This window comes from Cupressus sempervirens, chromosome 7 (genome assembly GCF_028749045.1).
Source record: "Cupressus sempervirens isolate cs-2001-9-10 chromosome 7, ASM2874904v1, whole genome shotgun sequence".
Lineage (NCBI taxonomy): Eukaryota > Viridiplantae > Streptophyta > Pinopsida > Cupressales > Cupressaceae > Cupressus > Cupressus sempervirens.
In genome coordinates this window covers 603,095,671-603,116,661 of record NC_143124.1, presented here as the reverse complement: position 1 = coordinate 603,116,661, position 20,991 = coordinate 603,095,671, and positions in this window count along the sequence as shown.

Here is a 20,991-nt window from a genome sequence, read left to right as displayed (position 1 = left end):
CCTAAATTATAAGCCCTAATCATAATCCTAGATCCATAAATTTAAACCTTGATGTACAAACCATAACCCTAAAAATAATACTAATACCAATGTCAACCCATATCCTAACCCTATAAATAATACTAATAGAAATGTAAACCCAATGTACCCTAACCCTAGAATCATAAGTATAATCCTAAATCCTAAATGCTAAAGCCTACTTTACTAACCCTAATTGATAGACTATAATTTCTACTCAAGTACTTGGTCTCCGACCACATGATCCTAACCCTTTAATCGTGGTCTCAATCCTAAATCATAGCCCTAACCACAATCCTAACTCTAACCCTAAACCTAAAACTAAAATTTAATTATCCAAGCCCTAATCCTAACCTCAGGATCTTAAAATTTAATTTCTAAACCCTTATATTATAAATAATATTTTACCCTAAATCATAAGATTATATATACAATCCATGCATATCATATCAAAAGAATCATATAGAAATGTCATTTACGACATGTCCATCATATCAAAATATCAAAAAATGAGTGATATCAGAGCATTATATCTTAATATTTAACACTAAAATAAACTAACCCCTGGGTCAACCCTAAACCAAATTGAATATATCAAACTAGATTGAAAGGTAACCCTGGCCCTTAACTAATTAATATTATACTTATAAATCAAATTGAATTAAACCATGATCATAAACAGGTAATTATATATCCTAAGTTAATAGTAGAAACCTTGAATTTAACCTTAAATCCTTTCCCCAACCATTAGAAAAATTGAACTGTTACCCTAAGATTGAATTGAAATGTTAATTCAATTTATTAACTCTTGTCCTAATTGAAACCTAAGCATGTAAACCTAGTCAAACAGTACAAACCAAATTGGACCCTAATACTAAAACTAATTAAACATTGATATCAAGGTCTCAAAATGATACATCAATGTTATATATATGCATATGTGTCATGATGTGTATATTTGCACATATCATGTGCATGTATATATATATGCACAAGTATGCATGTATATATACACATGTGCATGATAGATCTATATGTGCAAATATACATATCATGTACATGTATATATGCATATATCTATATATACATATATATGCACATATTTAAAATTTGTGGACCTAAATTACACCTGACAAGTTTATGTGCACACATATGTCTAAAACCTTTGAACATTCAATCTAACTTAGATAGAAATATAACTTGCACACATGTAGTTCTTAAAAGGTCCTTGAGTTACAAACATTATATATATAACAACATGTGTGTTTTAAAATTTAGTTTTCTTTTAAGGTATATGTTCATTTAAGTTTTAGGACTTTTATATATATGTAGACATGTACATGCATGTTTAATTTTATTAAAACAATTTAGATACAAGTTTTTTAATTTTGTGAAATTGTACATACATATATGTTAATATAAATTTTAAGTTTATTAAATGTCATACATTTTAATTTAATTTTTCAGGTTTACACATTATACACGCACCTATATACATTGACATGGTTGATCAACAGCCTTCTATCCCCCTTGAACAGCTTGTCCCCATCGAGCAACCTATACCCGGGCTCAAGCAGCCTATCCCGGGCCCTAAGCAGTAGCCTATACCCAGGCTCGAGTAGCCTATCCTAGGCCCTGAGTAGTAGCCTATCCCCCCTAAGCAGCATCATGTCCCCCATGATCAGCTACCTATCCCACCTCAGGAGCTCTATGATCGCACTAACCAGGAGATTCATAGACTTTAGGAATCCCTAACTAGTGGCACATGCTCCAGTGTTTATAGTGGTACATGCCAGACTATCTTACGTAGCCTAACATTTATTCAAGATGAGATTCATGGCACTGCCCCATATTCTGCACATACTATATAGGCTATCATTGACAGTAAGAAATGAGAGGTCTCCTCTGGTCTTTCACTCTAGGAGGTGAAGGGCTTGGTGCCCAAAGATGTCCTGAAGAGGGAATGTTTCCCTCATTATCTTTCACAAAAGTATGTGAAGGGGTATTCTCCCCTAAAGTGTACAGATCCATAGATGGCTGCATTTATATACCCACACTTCCTTGATGCCCATGGTCATTATCCAAATAATGACCAAATTCCACTCTATTTTGCTTGACAGCTTTATGCAAAGGTTCACTTATGCAAGGCGGTGAACTACATAGATTTACCAAGTTATTTAGGACAAGGGCATGGTAGATTAGCTGATAGACAGCCAGGTCATCCCCCAATGGCACATAGATCGATTGTCAAAGAGAGGGAACCTACTATTTCCCCTGTATTAGGTCCAACAAATGATGAGGCCATGCATAGCACTCAGTTACGTGGGGTCCTTCAGGGAGTTGGAGAGATTGCAATAGCTATCAGATCTATTTTGAGTGATGAGGTTGGTCAGTATTTGATGTCTCGTCGATGTTCCAGATCATCATCCTATGCTTCATCTTCAGGAGACTTGTACAGTGCAGCAGGCATCCCTTTAGTGGCTAGCTTAGAGGGTCTCACTGGAGTGTTGGCATGAAATACTATGAGTGGTCTGGCTGAGGATTTATTAGATACATATAGATTTGTATCAAAGCATCTTGGCATACCCATATTAGATGTTCGAGGTCATGTCCATGGTAGTACTAGGACACATCCTCATCCATATTCCTCTCATCGATCAAGTAGTGGTCATGGTGGTAGTGCACATGATGATCCATCTACTGACCACTCTTTTGCTCCATAGAGACATATACATACCACAGACCCTTCAGCCAATATTATAATGTAGGCTTAGAGTTCAGATGTGGGCCTTGATGATGTTGATTTGAGCTTGTCGACCACAGGTTGGATGGACTTGTTGACACGTGATGATTCTACTTCTATGCCATCTCATGTACATAGTCCACTTGGCTCATCATTATTAGGACATGTGCGAGTCACCAGCCATGGGGCTCGCGTAGATGCAGAGATTGAGCTTGATGCGATGCAGCAAAATCTGGATGCATTAGTGGACACGATCAATGCTAGGCAGTCCGAGTATTATCAGATGCCACCATCTACACAGGTAAAAAGAAAAAAATCATGTTAAAATTTCAATCATTTCAAACTAATTTAATTTAGACATGTGCATGTGTGCACATGTACATGTATATCATGCACGTAGATTCAAATGTAATCATGTAGAGAAATTTTAATTTGATGTGTTACACGTGCACGTGTACAATGTAGGGGGGCATGTTTATTTTTACTCCAGCTTTGATGCCAGATTGTGTACGTCGTTGAGACTCATTGGATGATGTCAGTAGTGGACAGGTAATGTTTATTTATGTTTTGATTAAATGCATGTACATGTATTTCAATATTACTTTCTCTTGATTAAATGTATGTATGTATTGATATCACTTTCTCTTGAATTTATATATAGGGGTCAGCACATCCTAGTGAGCATCTTGATACTAGACAATCTTCAGAGCACATTGTGAGGAGGCATGGCGATGATAGTCCTACACCTGATGATCTATAGTTTTTTTTATCTAGATGATTTGTTGTAGACTTTCATCCAGAGAGACATTCATATATATTAGATAGACACTTTATATACACACATGATGCATGTTATATTTATATTTGATTTGATATAGATGTACCTGGATTTACATGTCTACATGTGTGCATGCTATTTATATTTGATATTATCTTCTGATAGATCTCTAGATAGATACATGTTTTTGTTATTTGTTCTCAAGATGATTGATACATGTTGCATTATGTTGTGGAATCTAATGTACATACTAGATCTAGATCTAGTATATTATAAATTATTTCTATCTAAGATATGTAAGTAATTTATTTAGATATGTACGTATATATTATATAAATAGTTCATGTAATTTAAATGTTTGGTAATATATCACATGTATTAAATGTTAAAGTAACAGGTAATTATTTGTACATAATTCCTAACTCGGGTAAATCTATAGAACTCATCCCTTTTATTTGTACACATATCCTAAAATTTTATCCCCTTAAGCCCAATGTTCTAAAATTCAAGTCCAACTTAAAACATGTACATGTTCAAAATTTAGTTTAAACAAATTGGAATTTGAACTTGAAAGCTCACATGTCAAGTAATTAGTTAAATTGAAAGCTCGCATGTCCTAAAATTGAAAGCAAATGTCCTAATTAGTTAAATTGAAAGTGTACATGTGTTCTAAAATTGACAAGTTAAATGAAATAGAAAGTTCAATATAATAGAAAGTTAAATGAATTCAAGACATTGAGTTAAAAATGAAAGAGTAAAATTTCAATTTAGAAAATTAGTTATTGGACACCAAATTTCAAATTGATCAAATAATTGTTCAACCAAATTTGAAATAGTTTGAACCAAATTTCAAATTGTTCTTGAGTTACATTTCAAATTTTAATCATAGTGAAATTTTAATTCAAGTACACACATGTATCCTATAATTTTATCCCCTTAAGCCCAATGTTCTAATTCAAGTCCAACTTAAAACATGTACATGTTCAAAATTTAGTTAAACAAATCACAATTTGAACTTGAAAGCTCACATGTCTTGAAATTGAAAGCACATGTCCTAATTAGTTAAATTGAAAGTGTACATGTGTCCTAAAATTGACAAGTTAAGTGAAATAGAAAGTTCAATATAATTAATTTTACAAACTCCTAATTTCATCCCCTTAAGACAAGTGGTGTTCGAATTTCTTTCCCTCAAGGTGCACATGTCAGGTAATTAGTGTACACACATACGTATAAGTTCATAATTTCTATAATTAGTTACTTTAGAAAATTCAAAATGAAAGAGTAAAAGTTCAATTTAGAAAATTAGTTATTCCACCAAATTTCAAATTGATCAAATGATTGTTCAACCAAATTTCAAATAGTTTGAACCAAATTTCAAATTGTTCTTGAGTTACATTTCAAATTAGGAGTTGTTTCTATCTCATATCAAGTGGATCAGCTCATTCTTGGATAACATTTAATATTTTCTCATGATCATCAATATGGAGCCTCCACTTACATATTCCAGGTCCTTTGACTGGATGAAGAGTTAGACCAGTGGCAATAACATGGTTACTATATTGATATACCTTATTGTTAGGTTGATAATCGGTGAAATGAATCCCATTTTTAAGTACTTTAATTTGCTTCAAATATGTTCCTTGTACAAAAAAAGAACCTGCACATGTACACATTTAAAAAATACATCAATCTTGAATTTAAGTCAAAGAATTTGAATTCATTAAAAACATAGATACTTGACATACATATATACATAATTCAACTATATACTAACCTGTGGGAAAAACAATTTCATCATTTATTTCAGTCTTTGTTAGCTTCTCTCTTTCCATGGTGCAACGTAATAAATAATAGCTAGCACCTTCTACATTTTCCGATTATGCTATGACTGCAAAAACATTTCCTACACAAACTTATATATGTCAAAATTCTGGATACACGTCATTTACATAAGTACATATATATAATAAAAATTAACCAAAATTATGAAAAATGTATACATGTACATGATCTAGGTATATATATGGTTCATACATACCAACTCTAATCAATCCTGAAATATGGTTATAATCACTAGAAATCAATGGAATATCATCATAGTTTTTGTCCTCAAACTCATTCGTATTAATAACATCTAGTGGCACCAAAGTCCATTCACCCACATATCCACGTTCTTGATTAATGCAACCACCATAGTCTTCATCAATACAATTAGGACAAAAACATGAGTATTCTCTTGTATAAAATGACCACACATTACTATTTGTACTCATAACTGAATGCAAAGATCATGTCTTATCTACCCTCTTGCATGCATGCATTGATCTTCTATCAACACTTGAATGTGTACACAAGGTCCATAATTTAGTTAGAGATCATCTAAGGTAACATATTAAATATAAATTTAAGATTCAATTTAAAAATATGAACAAATTAATTTATATATACCTGATACCTCCCAAAACACTCTAAATGGTATGACTCGATCCGCTTCTGATGATGTGTTATCTATATTTGTTGGCACTGAAAAATGTGTTTTGCACCACTCAACCACATCATGAGCATTATTAATGGGATATCCTTTATAGTCCATTTGATACTTTCTTAAAGCATGTTTGATACAAGCTCCTGTACCATCATGCTCACCCTTTCCATGTCCACTCTCAAAAATACTCCAAATGTGTGGTATATTAAGGTATCGATGATATCTACATAATGCATAAAATGGCCTAGCTAATTTAAATTGTGCTACACATCCATCTAACCATACAAAATATTTTTCTATTTTAATGTTTTTGTTTTTCAAATATTCAAAAAATGTCTTAAAACAATATTCCACAAAATGTGTGTCATGTTCCTTGTCATCAATAATATAAAAGTGATACTCTTTTTTAATGACTCATGCTTGATTTGTACTTTCCACACCATCTAGATCAATTTGTGCATGTCAATAAGACACTTAAACCACAATAGTAACTTGCTCTATATAGTAGTATTCTGCTTGAAGTTGTTTTTGAGATACGAAAGAGTAATTCTTTGCAAAGTCAACAACAGATAGAATTGTTCTGAGTGGGAAAGTTTCTCTTAGTGTTTGAAATTGTTCTTCTTGCCACTTAGCAAAAAATGCATGGCGTATATATGGTTGAATCAATTTTAAAAAATTTGACATAAATTCTCCAGCCGATATCTCATCCTCTACATATTCTAACCTTGTTGATTCTTTTCCAGCTTTTGTTTCTGACTTTATGTACTTATATCTCTTACATTTTACCATCCTTGTCGTATTAGTATCTTCTTCTCTCAAAGGAAATTTAGTAAAGTTACCACATGTTTCACAAGTTCCTCTTATGTAATCTATTTCACAAACACAATCATTTGGTTTGTCACATAAGATTGATGTTATGAATTGACTCGGTCGTTTAGGAATAGTATTTTGAGAAGTTCCACCACTTTCTTCTATCATCTTTTGAAACCCTTCATAGTGCAAATCAAATTCAACATGATATCAACAACAACATGTTTCAAAAGATTTATTTATCTTCACAAAATAGGGCTTCAATCTTTCAAACATTGTTTGTCCAATCTTAATGTTAGGATTTAAATTACAAAATGAGAGATACAATTCGTGTTGAGTGACATCCAACCAAAGTTTTGCGTGTTGAATATATTCCTTAGGCCCAATCCTCTGCTTGATGGTATCTCTTCTATTTGGTGAAGGACGAGTATTATCAATCCAAAATTGAATAACTAAGTTCTTAACTATTTCCCCAATCATGTCAGATTGAGGAGCTCTACACATTAGTGCCCAATTGCCTTCTAATGTACTATCATTCAAATTGTTTCTCCTTTTCAGATAATGTAGTACTGTCTTTTGACTATACCCGAAATGAGATGATAATGAAGAGATCTGTCTATTTTGGGATGTTTTCTTATTTAAAATAGATGTCAATATCACTCTTCATGCAATGGATTTATCTATAGATCTAGTTTTTTTCCCGATGGAATGTAACCCTTCCTTAACACTTTCAACAATATCTTTTTCTAGTTTAGAAGTCCTCATCTTTTTTATACTTGTATCTATACCCAATAGTCTCAGTGGCTCTTTTAATTCATCTTTGAGAAGTGAAATTGATAATAGTTGAGTTTTCTCCACTGTTGATAGATTCTCAAATTGTGCAATTATGTCTTTAGACTTTTTATTCAATTTCCTCTTCGTAGTATGTGTAGGTTGATTAGCATATTCTCTCAATGTTTCCACATCCATTTCAATTAAATGATCTATGTTTCTATGATTAATTTTTCTCTTCAATCTTTGAGCTAAATTAACATTCTCATTTGTTGTTTGATCTCGGGCTGCACAAGAAAAAATGAAACAAAGTCTTAAGATACAATCTCTTTAGGGGACACACACACACACACACACACACACACACACACACACACACACACACACACACACACACACACATATATATATATACATGTTTAACTTGAGTGAAATATTATGTACTTGATTAAATTATCTAACCTTCAAATGGTCCTTCTTCAATATCCATTGCTTCATCTTCAATTTCCTCATGTCCAACATTTTCATCATCTACTAGAATTGCACGTGCACGATATAACAAATAAAATCAAGTAAGTTTATAAGGGGAAATATCACTCACTAAATTTAAAAATTAAAGATATAAAGTTTGATAGAGACCTAGAATTCTAGAGAGATCTATATTATATACTTGTAAGAGATGCACATGTACCTGTTTAACTTGGGATGAACCTTCTCCAATGTCGGTAAGTTGTCCTGGTTGACTACGTCCTAAATAAATTTATTTATTTAAATTTAATCATAATCTAATAAACCTTAATAGACTATAAATTATTAACATAATTGAATAAACAAGGTAATTCCCATGCTAAATAAATTCATAATTTAAATTTATTCATAATGTAATATTTACCCTAAGGACTAATATGGACATAATTGAATAAACCCTAATGGCCCAAATATGAACATAATTTCAAATAAACTCTTAATATTAAGTTAATCTAGTAATGCTAATTTAAGATAAATATGATATTCCTAATTGGATTTAAACCCTAATCCTAACTAAATAAACTAATTAAATACATTGGAAAAAAGATTGTGCATGTGTACTTGATCTAAGATAGTATCTTGCTAGCATTTTTTGACGATTTTCATCTTCTTGTTCCTTAGTTCTTCTTCATGCATATTTACTTTCTCTTTTATCTTTATTGCCCATGTCATAAATTCTTCCTCCAAAATTCGAAAATAGGTTGAAGTTTGTCAAATATTTCTTCCTACCCAATTCAAAAGCCAATAACTTGATTTCACATAAATGAAAATTTTAAAAAATAAAACTCATATTTATATACAAATTTTTTTTAAAAAAAAAACTCCTTATTAGCCGACTAGGGAAAAACCCTAAGGAGTTGACTAGAAAAACACCCCTATGGTCGTCTTCTACTAAAATCTCCTATTCTTGGATGCATAGGTTTCTTTTATCTGGGAGATAACTAATTCAGAATCCCCTATGACATGCAATTTCTTAATTCCATGATGTGTAGCAACTTTCAATCCTAGCAACAAGGCCTCATACTTTGCTATATTATTTGTGCAAGAAAACTTTAAAGTGAATGAGTATCTGAAAGTATTTTTCTCAAGGGAAACAAAAAATACCCCTGCCCCTGCACCCTCTTTAGAACTAGCCCTATTAAAAATCATTGTCCATAATATTGGTGAGTTCATACAATTTAACTTCATGTTCAATTATATCAAGAAAATTCTTAACTTCTTGAATAATCAATTCAACTCTGAATGCATTTACACCAATATTTAAGAAACAAGTGGCATCTTTGTCAATTTCTTCCACTAAAATGTGACTGGCCCTTGGCTCTCTATTTACCTTGATAGCATTATCCCTAATGTGAAAATTAGCATAGGTTAAGTCACATTGTAGACTACCCCCCATAGCAGCACTCCATTTTCAAGAAAGAAGCATTCCATAGTGTGGAGGTATATCGACTACAAGGACTGACATGGTTAACTCTACTTCAGGATATGCAACTAATTTGAATGGTAAAGCATTTATGGTGCCTACAACTGGGACTTCCCTAGCATCCATTCCTTTGCATCTTCCTTGCTTGGTGTCCACTTTCAACCCTAAGGCTTCCATTACTTTGAAAGGCATTATGGTGTTAGAAGCTCCTGAGTCTATCATGCAAATTTTTAGGGTCTTCCCTTTTATGATCAAATTGAGGGAAAATGGGTCAATATCTTCTATAAATGCCACTGAGGAATCATCTAAAAACATTTGGGGAATTTGGGATATGATACCACTATCCTCTATTGCTAATGGGGTTTGTTGGATAATAGTTTGTTCTACAACATTACTATTATTTCCTATCCCTCCCAACTGTGATAAAGCCTTGCTTTTATGCTCTTCAATTCTAAGAAGTTTAGACAAAGGTACTTTTACAGTTATTTGGGACAACATGGATATCATATCAACAGGTTCAAGAATAGGGGTTTGACAAAAATACTTGGAGTTGAAGTCTTTAGAATAGCAGGCACCACTATTTTCTTGATAGTATCAGGTCCTAATTTCTTTGGTTGCACAACTACTTTTGTTGTTTCATTTGTTTGAAACTAAACCTTCTTTTTTGGTTCCCACTTCTTAACCTTGTTTTCTTTGATCTTAGGCATATCTATATTGACTTTCTTATTTTCATCATTCATCTTATGCATGCTATCTTTGATGAATATAGTGGATGGCTTTCTTGCATCATTATTTACTATTCTATTTCTCAAATTGTAGTTACTATGGACTTGGGAAATCATTTATGCTGTAATTCTATCAATCTCCTCTTTGGAGGGTATTCTTAAGCTTGTGTGACCCACATTAGAAGATATAACACATACCTTATTTTCATCATAACCTTCATCATATGAAAGCACTTGCTGATGATGTAAATGATAAGCAATTCTCTGACTGGTAATATCATTTTCAGGTTCTTCAAAGTTAGAATCTATAAAATCATCACACATGCTTACCATATTGCAACTTATATCATCATGGCTTTTCTCTTCATTTTCTTCTTCAAGTTGCACACCTTGATCAAAGGCAAATGATTGAGAAATATCACAATAATCAGAAGAATGAGGTGATTAACATACAATGCACCATGGTACATCATCATTCATATTTATAGTTTTCCTTTGTAGGGGATTTGGGGTACCCTTATCCTTCACATTTTGTGTATGGTTGGGGACTAGCTTACCATCTTTCCACTAGGTGGTGTAAGGGTAATTTTCTATTCTAGGTTGCCTATTGAAACTGTTGTTATTCACAGGGGTTTTCTCAACAACATTCGGCTTATTGAAACTAGTGGGATTCATCTTCTTTAGTAATTCCAAAACCTGGCCTATAGCAGGTTCTTCTAGCTTCTTTCCTATAATAATTTTATCACCCTCCCTTTTGTTATTATTCTTAGGATTAAAAAGCTTTGGATCATCCCTCCTACCTAGTTTGCTAGATGCCTTCCTATTATTCTCTATATTTACTACAACTTTATAGGCATCCCTTAAAGTTTTGGGATCCTTATTCCTCAATTGATAAGCCATTTTGCTATCAAAAGAATTGAAATATGTTGTGAGACAAACATCCTCATTCAACCTCATAACTTGAAATAGTTTGTACATACCTTTCTGATATCTTACATTGAAGTCAAATGTGGACTCATTTGGGTTTTTCTTGATGTTATTGAATTCATTCAACATGAACCCAACATTGGTATTATCTCCATACTGCTCTTTAAATAATTTTTCCAAGTCATTCCATGAGGTGAGGTAGCCTTCTAAACCAATCCCTCACATCCTCAGTTAGTGAATGCACAAACAATTTCATTACCATATCTTCATGTTCAACTTCATAATCATTTAACATATCAAAGAAAATTCTCAAATGTTCTTAACCAGTGATAACATTATTCCCAAAAAACTTAGCCACTTTTTCTGTTAAATCAAATGATATGGGATGTGGAGCGCCAAGGATACCAGCAAATGATATTTGTCTATACTTTTCCAGGTATATAGGTTTCTTCTAGAAACCAGGAACATTTGAGGTACTCACTATGGTAGCTTGGTTTAGAGGAACTACATTTTGAGTTTTTTGATGTTGGACAAAGGGGACTTGGGTGCTAATGGTCGATGATGAGGTAGGGGCAGATTGGGATATTCCTTGAGTTGAGATTATTGGACCACTAGCTAGTGCAGGAGTTACAGATGGGATAGACAAATTTGGCCATGAAGCCAATACAGAATTAGATTTTATGAATTGGATTTTTCTCCTAGTTTCCATGGCTTGAGCTTCATTCTCAACCTTCTCAAGTTATTTTGCAAGATCTTCCTTCTCCTTTCTAGATTTTTCCAGGTCTAGATCTAATTTTGACATGGGAGGGTTTACAGATTTTCTTGGTAGAGCTTGAGGTTCATTTATTTGGATTCCTATGGCTTTGTCTTTCCCTTATTTGTATCTTTTATAGTGGGTTCTATAGGGTCTACTTGAATAGGTTTATAGGTTTGGACTTGGGTAATAACAGACTCTTGTCTTTGGCTTAAGAGCTTTTCTTGTTCTTGAACCTTAGATCCCAAAGTATCTATATCTCCAAAAAAATTAGTATTGAGAGTCATAGTTTTTTCTTCTAACTTTTTATTTTGCTCCTTCAAGGTAGCCATCCTTCTCAGCAGAGCATCCCTTTCTATTATGGCATCCAAGGTGTCTTGCTCCTTCTCTTTTTCAAGAAAAATGTGTTTAGCTTCTTCCTAAGCAACCCATTTCTTCAGAACTCCTATCTTAGATTACACTTCTTTAGGGTCTGTAGAATAGCCTCTGAATTAGTAGGATCATCTAGATCTATAAGATTAGGCTCCATGTATGGGGGTGCTATGGGATTAAAAGGATCATCAAACGAACTCCTAAATCCTAGCCTATGCTTCATATCTATTATGAGATCTGGCCTTGGTGAAGCAATTCCTACTATGGACACATCTTTGTCTTGAAAAAATCTCTCATCTAGTAATGGGGTACTGAAAATGCCTCCTAAGAGTCTTGTAATTTCAGAATCAAAACTAAGTGAAGAAGACTCTCTCCCTAATACTAGTTGATAATGGGAATTGCCAGACACACTACCTCTAGGTTTCTAGGTGGGATTTGGATATGTCCTTTTCTTATTTTGTTTCTTCCTACCACCTTGGGGTAAATCAGTAGACATTGGTACATTAGGATAGGCTCTCATGTAATCTCTTGTGTTCTTTCTCTTGTCAACCATATTCACCTTTTGTTAAAATAAGTACTAGCTTCAAAACCTTGACTGAATTGCCACCCTATTCTCAGGAAAATACACAATGACAATTATTCTTGACTCTAAGGAAACAACACACAAATAGAAAAATAAATATTTGACATAGATAAACCAATCACTGAGATCATAAGACTGCAACTCTTTGCTTGTTAGATAAGACACCTGGAGAAACTGGATACGTTAGTATGTCATTGTGGTATTTGGGATATTCTCTCTTTAAATTCTCAAGGTTTGTCACTAAAATATCCTTTTATAAAAATAGGTAAAACTTAGAGGACCTGACACACACATACACAATAGGACCAAAGACTCTGCACATTTTATAGATGTGTTGGAAAACTCCCCAATTGAGTCACCATTTTGTTGGAGTTTTTAGAAATACTAAGCAACAAAATGCTCAATGCCAAAATTTTATCACTCACAAAATCTAAGGATTAGCCAATTCCTATTAACAATTATGTGTGCAAACCATTTGGACCCAACTTCAACAAAACCAAAGGTGGTTTTCTACTCTTTAGGCTCTACAAAACTAGGGTGGGTATACCCAAGGATGATTTAAAATTGGGAAACACTATATGAGAATTATTTTAGTTTCATTCTGATTCTCATCTCAAATCCTCAAATACATGCATAATTCTTGACAATTTGATAAACACGTCAATATAACAGATCTGGCCAAAAATCTTCTATAGATCTGCACGTGTTCTCAACAATAGTGGGTAGTTGAAGCTAAAACATTCTATGCAAACAAGTACTGGCCAACTTTGAAGATCTATAGGAAATAAAAGTAAAATTGATTATAATTCTATGTTTGAAAACCATTTAGGACATATTTCTCTTCCAACTAAATCAATTTGACTAGTTCCTAATCCATTAGGGCTCAAAGTCTACTTCAAATCCTTAGATCTTATTTGTTTCCTTACAACAAATATTATCAGCAATTCTTATCAGAATTCATCATTCAAAAATCCTTCTTAATACTATAGCAACCTTATCAAATTCATCAAAGCTTTTACTTAATCCATTGAACTAATAGTAGTGATGAACAAATATACAATCTAACTAGATTGCATTCAATTGCACAAGCCTTTACTCATACAACATCAAGATAACCAAGTAATCAAAAGGAGACAAAATTTAGAAAGAACTAATATGGGGACAACTGATAATTTGTATTCATTTTCTTTGAAAATTGTATTCATTTACAGTAAACTTAGAATGACCTTAGGAAGAAACATAAAGATCATTCTATATTCATGAATTCTCAAGAACTAATAGAGAAAATACATCATAAACTCGCTCAACATATTGGACTGAAAAAACTAAGTACATCACCTAGAAATAATAGAAATCAGACCCTTCTCTAGCCCTGGAATCTCACTTATATAGTGTGAGATGCAACAAGCTTCACGCTTTACAAATAATGCTACATGTCGCAATACTGCTTGCCCACATTTCTTAAATTTCTTACACCTTAGAATTGTAGGGAAGCACTGGTTGTTGATCAAGACAATTTGAGGCCTCGCCCCAACCCTTCATAGCCTTAGTTGTTACTTTATCATTTTGATACTCTCCACATTATCTGATGCTTAGAACATATCATATTATTTCATGTTGTGTGATGTTATTTTCAGATATTTGATGTCCATCATTTAATGTTTTATGTATATGTATGTCGATGAACTAAGTAAAAGGTAGGATTAACATTTTGGTTTAAGATGTTTTAAATGGTTAAGAATTAAGTAGGATGAAGAAACCCTTATTGATGTATGTTTTAATGTATGTGGATTTCTGATACGTATACATATATGTACATGTGATTTTATGGGACTACTGATGTGTGCAATGAGTGTGGAGATATTTTAGCCAAGAAACCCTACGGAGGAACATAACTGATCCCTATGTGCTAATTTTTGAAACCTTGTTGTTCGTAATTAAATTAAGATGTTTGTATGTATCTTTATGTAAATGTTAATGTTTGTAACTGTGTTCTTATGGTGTCACTTGACACTCATGAATTGTTTATGCTCTTCAACATGTTGATTAGGGTTAGTTGTGTACCCTTTGGACCTTAGTTGGTTTAAGTTAGTGTCAGTTTGCTTATTTGGTTCTTAATCAAGTTTAGTCATCCCTAATCTAGATTAGTGCTTAATCTGCATGTTAGATTTGTTAGATGGTCCTATTTTTTTATTCCTAGCTTTTTTTGGTTCTAAACCTTTTCCTAAGGCTTTAAATCATGAAATAATTATACCCAAAGGGTATGGGTATGGGTTAGGGGTCTATTCCAACCCCTAAGACCCTTTTGTTGACTTTTGAGATCACTCAAAAAGTCTCATTTTTCCTTTGTGCGAAAATTGCAAGTGGTTATCTTGAGTTGCCTTACCTCACCTCCATTTAGGGTTTAACCATAGTGTGGGTTGAGTTAGGAGTTTTAAGAATTGTTAGTGGGTGGGAGTAGTTATTGATCCTTTTGGGGGTGGTTGTGTTTGAGGCTTATTCAGAGGCCTTTCTTGGTCTAGTTGGTTGTTTTTACCCAATCTCTACATTTAGAAAGGAGTCTTAGAAGATTGAGGGAAGGAAGAAAAGAGCTCTTCTCAATTGAATCACTTACCATAACTCTTTGGTGAAGGTAGGGATTCTTCACTCCTTTGTAGTGATCTTCATCTTGTCTATGCTTGAATCATGTATAAGTTGATGTGTTGTTCTTTGTGTTGTGCTTGCTTGTGTGTTGGGATGGTTTGGAGGGATTCTTGTTTGTTTCTTGATGCATTCTTATGCTTGTCTTGATGTTTTTTGTTTTGAGAGAATTTCATGGTGAATTGTTTTGGCATCACTCACCCTTGGATAGGAAAGAAGTGGCCATGTACGGGGGTAGGGCCTTAGTTGGACCTTGATGGTGAAGAGTCTCCTTTCATGGTGAGAGGAGGGAAAAAGGGTAGGGTGAATGGGCCCCTACTGGTCATCACATACCTTGTTGATATTGTGAAATCTTGAATATGGAAAGGAATGAACATCCTTGTGATAGTAGCCTCGAAAGGGCCTTGTAAAAGAATGGAAATTCTTAAATTTTTAACCCCGAAAGGGTTATGGTATGGTATGGTGATTGACATCTCCCATTGAGAAAATCCACCTCCCCCCTAGTCAGGTCCTACGTTTGGATCTATTGTGTAAAACCGGGTTAGGGTGTATGCTTGAATTGTTCTTGATGTTTTGATGATTCACCCAGGTTCAGCTCTTGTTCTCATTGTATTCCTTGAAGTTTTTTAAAGTATTGGGAGAAAGCACTTGTGAAGTATATTTAAGAGATTTCAATTGATTTGAAAAATTATGTAAAATGTAATTGAATTTTTTATGTATTGGCAGCAAAGACATTGGGTTTTCTTACTAGTTCTTTACCGATGGAACCTTGAACCAGGATGAATAATAGAGAAAAGAAAAGATTATGGAAATCTCCTTGCATTGTTCTCATGTGATTTCAAAAATTTGCATATGTAGGTAAGAAAATGGAATAATAGATAATGCCCTTGAATTCTGAATTCCAAGTTTCAATTATGTAATGAAAAGCAATTGGATATGTTAAAGCTTTCAATTTGATGTTATAGGTATTAAGAGGAAATGGAAATACTACATTGTAAGCACAAAGTTAATTCTCTCATTGTTAAGTTTCATAGTTGACACAATCGAATTTGATTAAGAAACTCTGCACCACTTTGTATTCTAAAATAAGGAACATACACTTTTGCTATATGATGATTGTTAAGAACATAAATTATAGAAAGAAATAAGAATAACCATATTCACATTCTGGTACGAGCATGTTGTCCCTAGGAAGAGAAGTTGATAAATCTATGTAACACGTGGTCTTCCCATATGTGAGTGATTATGTCTTTACACCAACCTAGTTTATGCTTGATATTGTGATGAGAGTAATTTGAAGGAAGAACCGTGTACCTTGATACTCCTTTAAGAATGATCAAAACATTATCATCTTATTTTTTTTTATCTTCTCAATTGTCTTAAGAATAGGTTCAGTTACAATGTTTTCTAGTTATGTGTTCAATCAGTCATAATAGATAGTTAATGGGTATGTAAATGGTTAAACTAGTAATATGGATATCACTGAAGTGCATTACTTTTGATGTTTCATGAAATTTGTTAACCAGGAATTCTTGTAAGATCCATGCAAACTTATGTTGAAACTTCAATAATGGTTTATATTAAGATTTCTTAATTAAAATGGGATTTCTAACATTAATGCAATGTTAGAACATTAACAACTTGAAAATTAATTTGGTCACAGAGAGAGGAGGGGATAAGTAATGTAAGTTTTATCAAATATACATATATGAGAGACCTGTAGAAGTATATTTAACATTCTGGAAAATGTATGGGTTGTCAAAAGAGGAAAACTCAATCTATTACAGACATATAAAATAATAGCCTATATAAAATATCATTACTTTGATGGCAAGTGGAAGATATTTCTTTCAAACAAAAACTCACCTTATTTAAATAACAAAGTTAGACTTTAATCCCTCTATGATGCGACCCCATTGGTGGGATAGTTGCACAATAAATGTGATTTGAAATGCAGAATAATTCTTCATGCATTTGCCAAGTTGAATCCTTCTCCAAGGCCATCCAATCAACGTTAAATTTTGGGAAATGTGAATGTCTACAATTACATAGGCATAAATGCCTTGATATGTATGGAAACTTTGCTTTCTAAACCATGTGATGGATTTGACTTGTGTCAGGCTATTCAATAGCCTCTTTGCGTGAGCAAACTAGAGCTCCAAAGTTAGGTACTTTGTTGAATTTTCTTACACCTCCTCACGACCAATGAAGCCCCTTGTCTCATGATTTAATGAGATAGGTGGAGAAAGATACCGAATTTATGGGATTGGGTGAGGAGTATAAAGTGCAAGTTGTACTAATGTAGATCTGATTTGTGTAGAGGCACGTGAGTTGCCATTTTTCCAAACAAAAAAGTTATTTTCCAAACCTCAACGTGGAGGAGAGTAAACACATGCTTTGTAGGAGCATAGGCCAAGGAAATATTAAATTAGTTAGTTAGCTAAATTATTTATGAAGTATGTTTCCATTTAAATTTAAGTTTGAAGTATAATTAGATTTAGTTTAATTTTGTTATGGTTAGTTTAAATTTTATGTTATTAATGTATGATAGTTTTAGAAATGGTTGAATTAGATGTTAAGAAATTTAGTTTGGTTAAGTTACTTTATTAGTAAATTTAATAAGTAAGATGAGGTGTAGTAATTGTTATGTTAGATTATTATTCTTATTTTTAATTGTTTTAAGTATATTTTAATCTATTTTTTTCAAATTTTTAGTTAATTGGTATTTACTTGTTTAAATGTAAATATTTAGAATGTTTTATTTTTAATAGATTATAGTTTTAAATATATTTTTATTAGAATGAAGTGCATTTAATTGTATGTTAAACATTATTTTAGTTAGTGCCTTTTTTAGTTAATATGTTGTCTAAGTTAAGCAGTTAGCATACTTGATCCATCTTAAAATTACTTGAGATTTATTATAAGAGGTTATATTGTTCTTAAATCGAAAGTTCGTAATTATTTTACCTTGAAATGCTTTAGGTTAGTAAAGGTTGTAAAATTAAGTGAAGTTATTAGATTAAATTTTAATGTTGATTATTCTTCTAGAGAATTGTTTTGTATTGTGAGATTAGAAATTTTGATTTAATCATTCTAGTTATAATAGATTACTCTTAAATTAAAATAATAATGCAACTATTATCGATATCAGATTTGTAACAAGAGTTCAAATTTAGCGATTCAATTCCTCCTTAAGACTATAAACTTAAAACATTATGTAGAGAACTTATACTTTAACCTTGCACATATGTATATCAAACTTATAGTTTGTTTATTTATTATAATTTTTTTTTAAAAAAACTATTAATATTATTGTGTGTTTTTGCCCTCGTAGTTTGGGCATGATAGACAAGATCAACGATCATATCAATTCGCATTTGAACAAAATCCAATCAGCTATTCTAACCAATAGGAAACCATTACATGAGTTAGTGCCTTCTGACAACTTTCACACCGGTGAGTCTCATATCTTCTTCTAAGCAAGGAAGTTATTGACTTCACTCTCTCCATGTGTCAAGCTGGTGCATTCCCACTTTTCTTATCTAACGAGCATCTTCAAATTGTGGGCTTGCACTAGTCATCAATCTTTGAAAGATCAACGCTGGTAATGCTAGAAATCTATAAACCTTACAAGATGAGAAAAGTGATGTTACCATGGACATGTGTCTGCATGGTGTATTCCTACTTTGTTTAAACTTCCCTTAAGTTCTTTATGTGGGAAAGTGTCCTTTGTTGATCAAGACAGGATCAACGGTGTGAAAAGTTTTTGCACTTTATGGTCAATCATCCACTTGGATCAATTAAATGACCCTACTCAAGCCCCATGCTCTAACCCACCTGACTACTGCATTAATTTTTGAGGTTTTTGTGCCCATAGCATAAGTACTTCCAACTAAGCACAAGTGGCAGACCACATGGCATAACTTAGCATTCTTTGATAATTTGGCCCCACTATGACACGCATCACAAAGGCACAAACCCACATTCCTTACTTGACTAGTAGCTTCATAATGCAAGATTGCACTAACCCTCAATCTTTGAAAGATCTAAGGTAGATGAGGCTTCACTTCCATCTAGTAGACAAACTTCTTCAGTGGTACATCTAGCAGTACATGTCAGTGATAACTTTACAGTGTGTCACATAGTAGCATACAATTAAAATTTCTTGACCCCACCTTGCCACATGTCCAAGAACCACTTGCCCGCATTATTTATCTTTCTTGCAACTTCAAAATGTAGGCATGCACAAGCCTTTGATCTTTAACAGATCAACAATTATAGAATCAGGCATTTTAAATACCATGTTGGCTACAGTGATGAATAAAATATCTCCATCCATTCCTACTCATCTGACATTTTCCACGGAAGACATCTCATCATCATCTTTGAGAACGGCGGGCCCATCTTGTCAGACTGTGCCACTTGTCCCATTTTCAGTTCCCCACATCATTTAATTCACAAGCATCTCCTTCTTGCAGGAAAGTGCTAACCCTTGATTCAAATGAAATCAATGGTTGATGCTTCTTGGTGATAAAGGCATATCTATGTTAATAACTCAACCAATGATATCACAGGAAATCCAGAATATGCACGAAAAAGTATTGACAAACCTGCAAAAGTTTTGACTAGCTCTAACAACCATGAACCTTTTTTGGCACATTAAGGCTAAAATGTTAGCAGGGGCTACATGTCAAAAAGGTGCTTGCCTGCAATATTTAATGACCTCACAGCTCCATATTGCAGGCAAGCCTCAACCCTCGATCTTACAAGGATCTATGATGCTTGAAAGATATTGCAACGTGGACCTTTTTTTAAATAAAATAATGCAATTTAGGAAACCTATATAATTTTTATCAAAAGATTAATAAAGTCATCTTTGCACAAATAAATCTTTAGGATAAAAATTTCCTGCCAAAATTTTATTTGAAACAATACTTTCTAAAGTTCTCAAAGGCTAGGGCCAAACAAGGCAAGGCACAAGATTATTTGGTTTAGTTTTTTCCTTGGGTTTTTTTAAACCAAATTTCAAATTACTTGGATTGCACATTTAGGGTTTTTCACTGCTGAATACAAAAAAACAAGGGTGGGGAAAAACTAGGCCAACACTATGTCTACTCGATTCTGACATTTTTGAGTCTAATGAGTCTGGTGATGTGTCACTAGGTGGTGGATGTATGTCGGCACCTCGAAGACAAAAGTAAACCTATTGTGACACATGTTGGGGTACTTGTTGTGGTATTTGATGTGGCAGTTGTTGTGGTAATGACTATGATTGATGTACCATTTTTTGTGGTTGTTGTTGGGATACCTCTGCTGGTTATATGTGAGACCATATATGTGACTGTTGTTGTGGAGGTATCTGTTGAGGTTGTTGTGGTATGTGCTATTGTTGCAACATGTGTTGCTAATACACAATTTTTTTCTCAAGGCATAT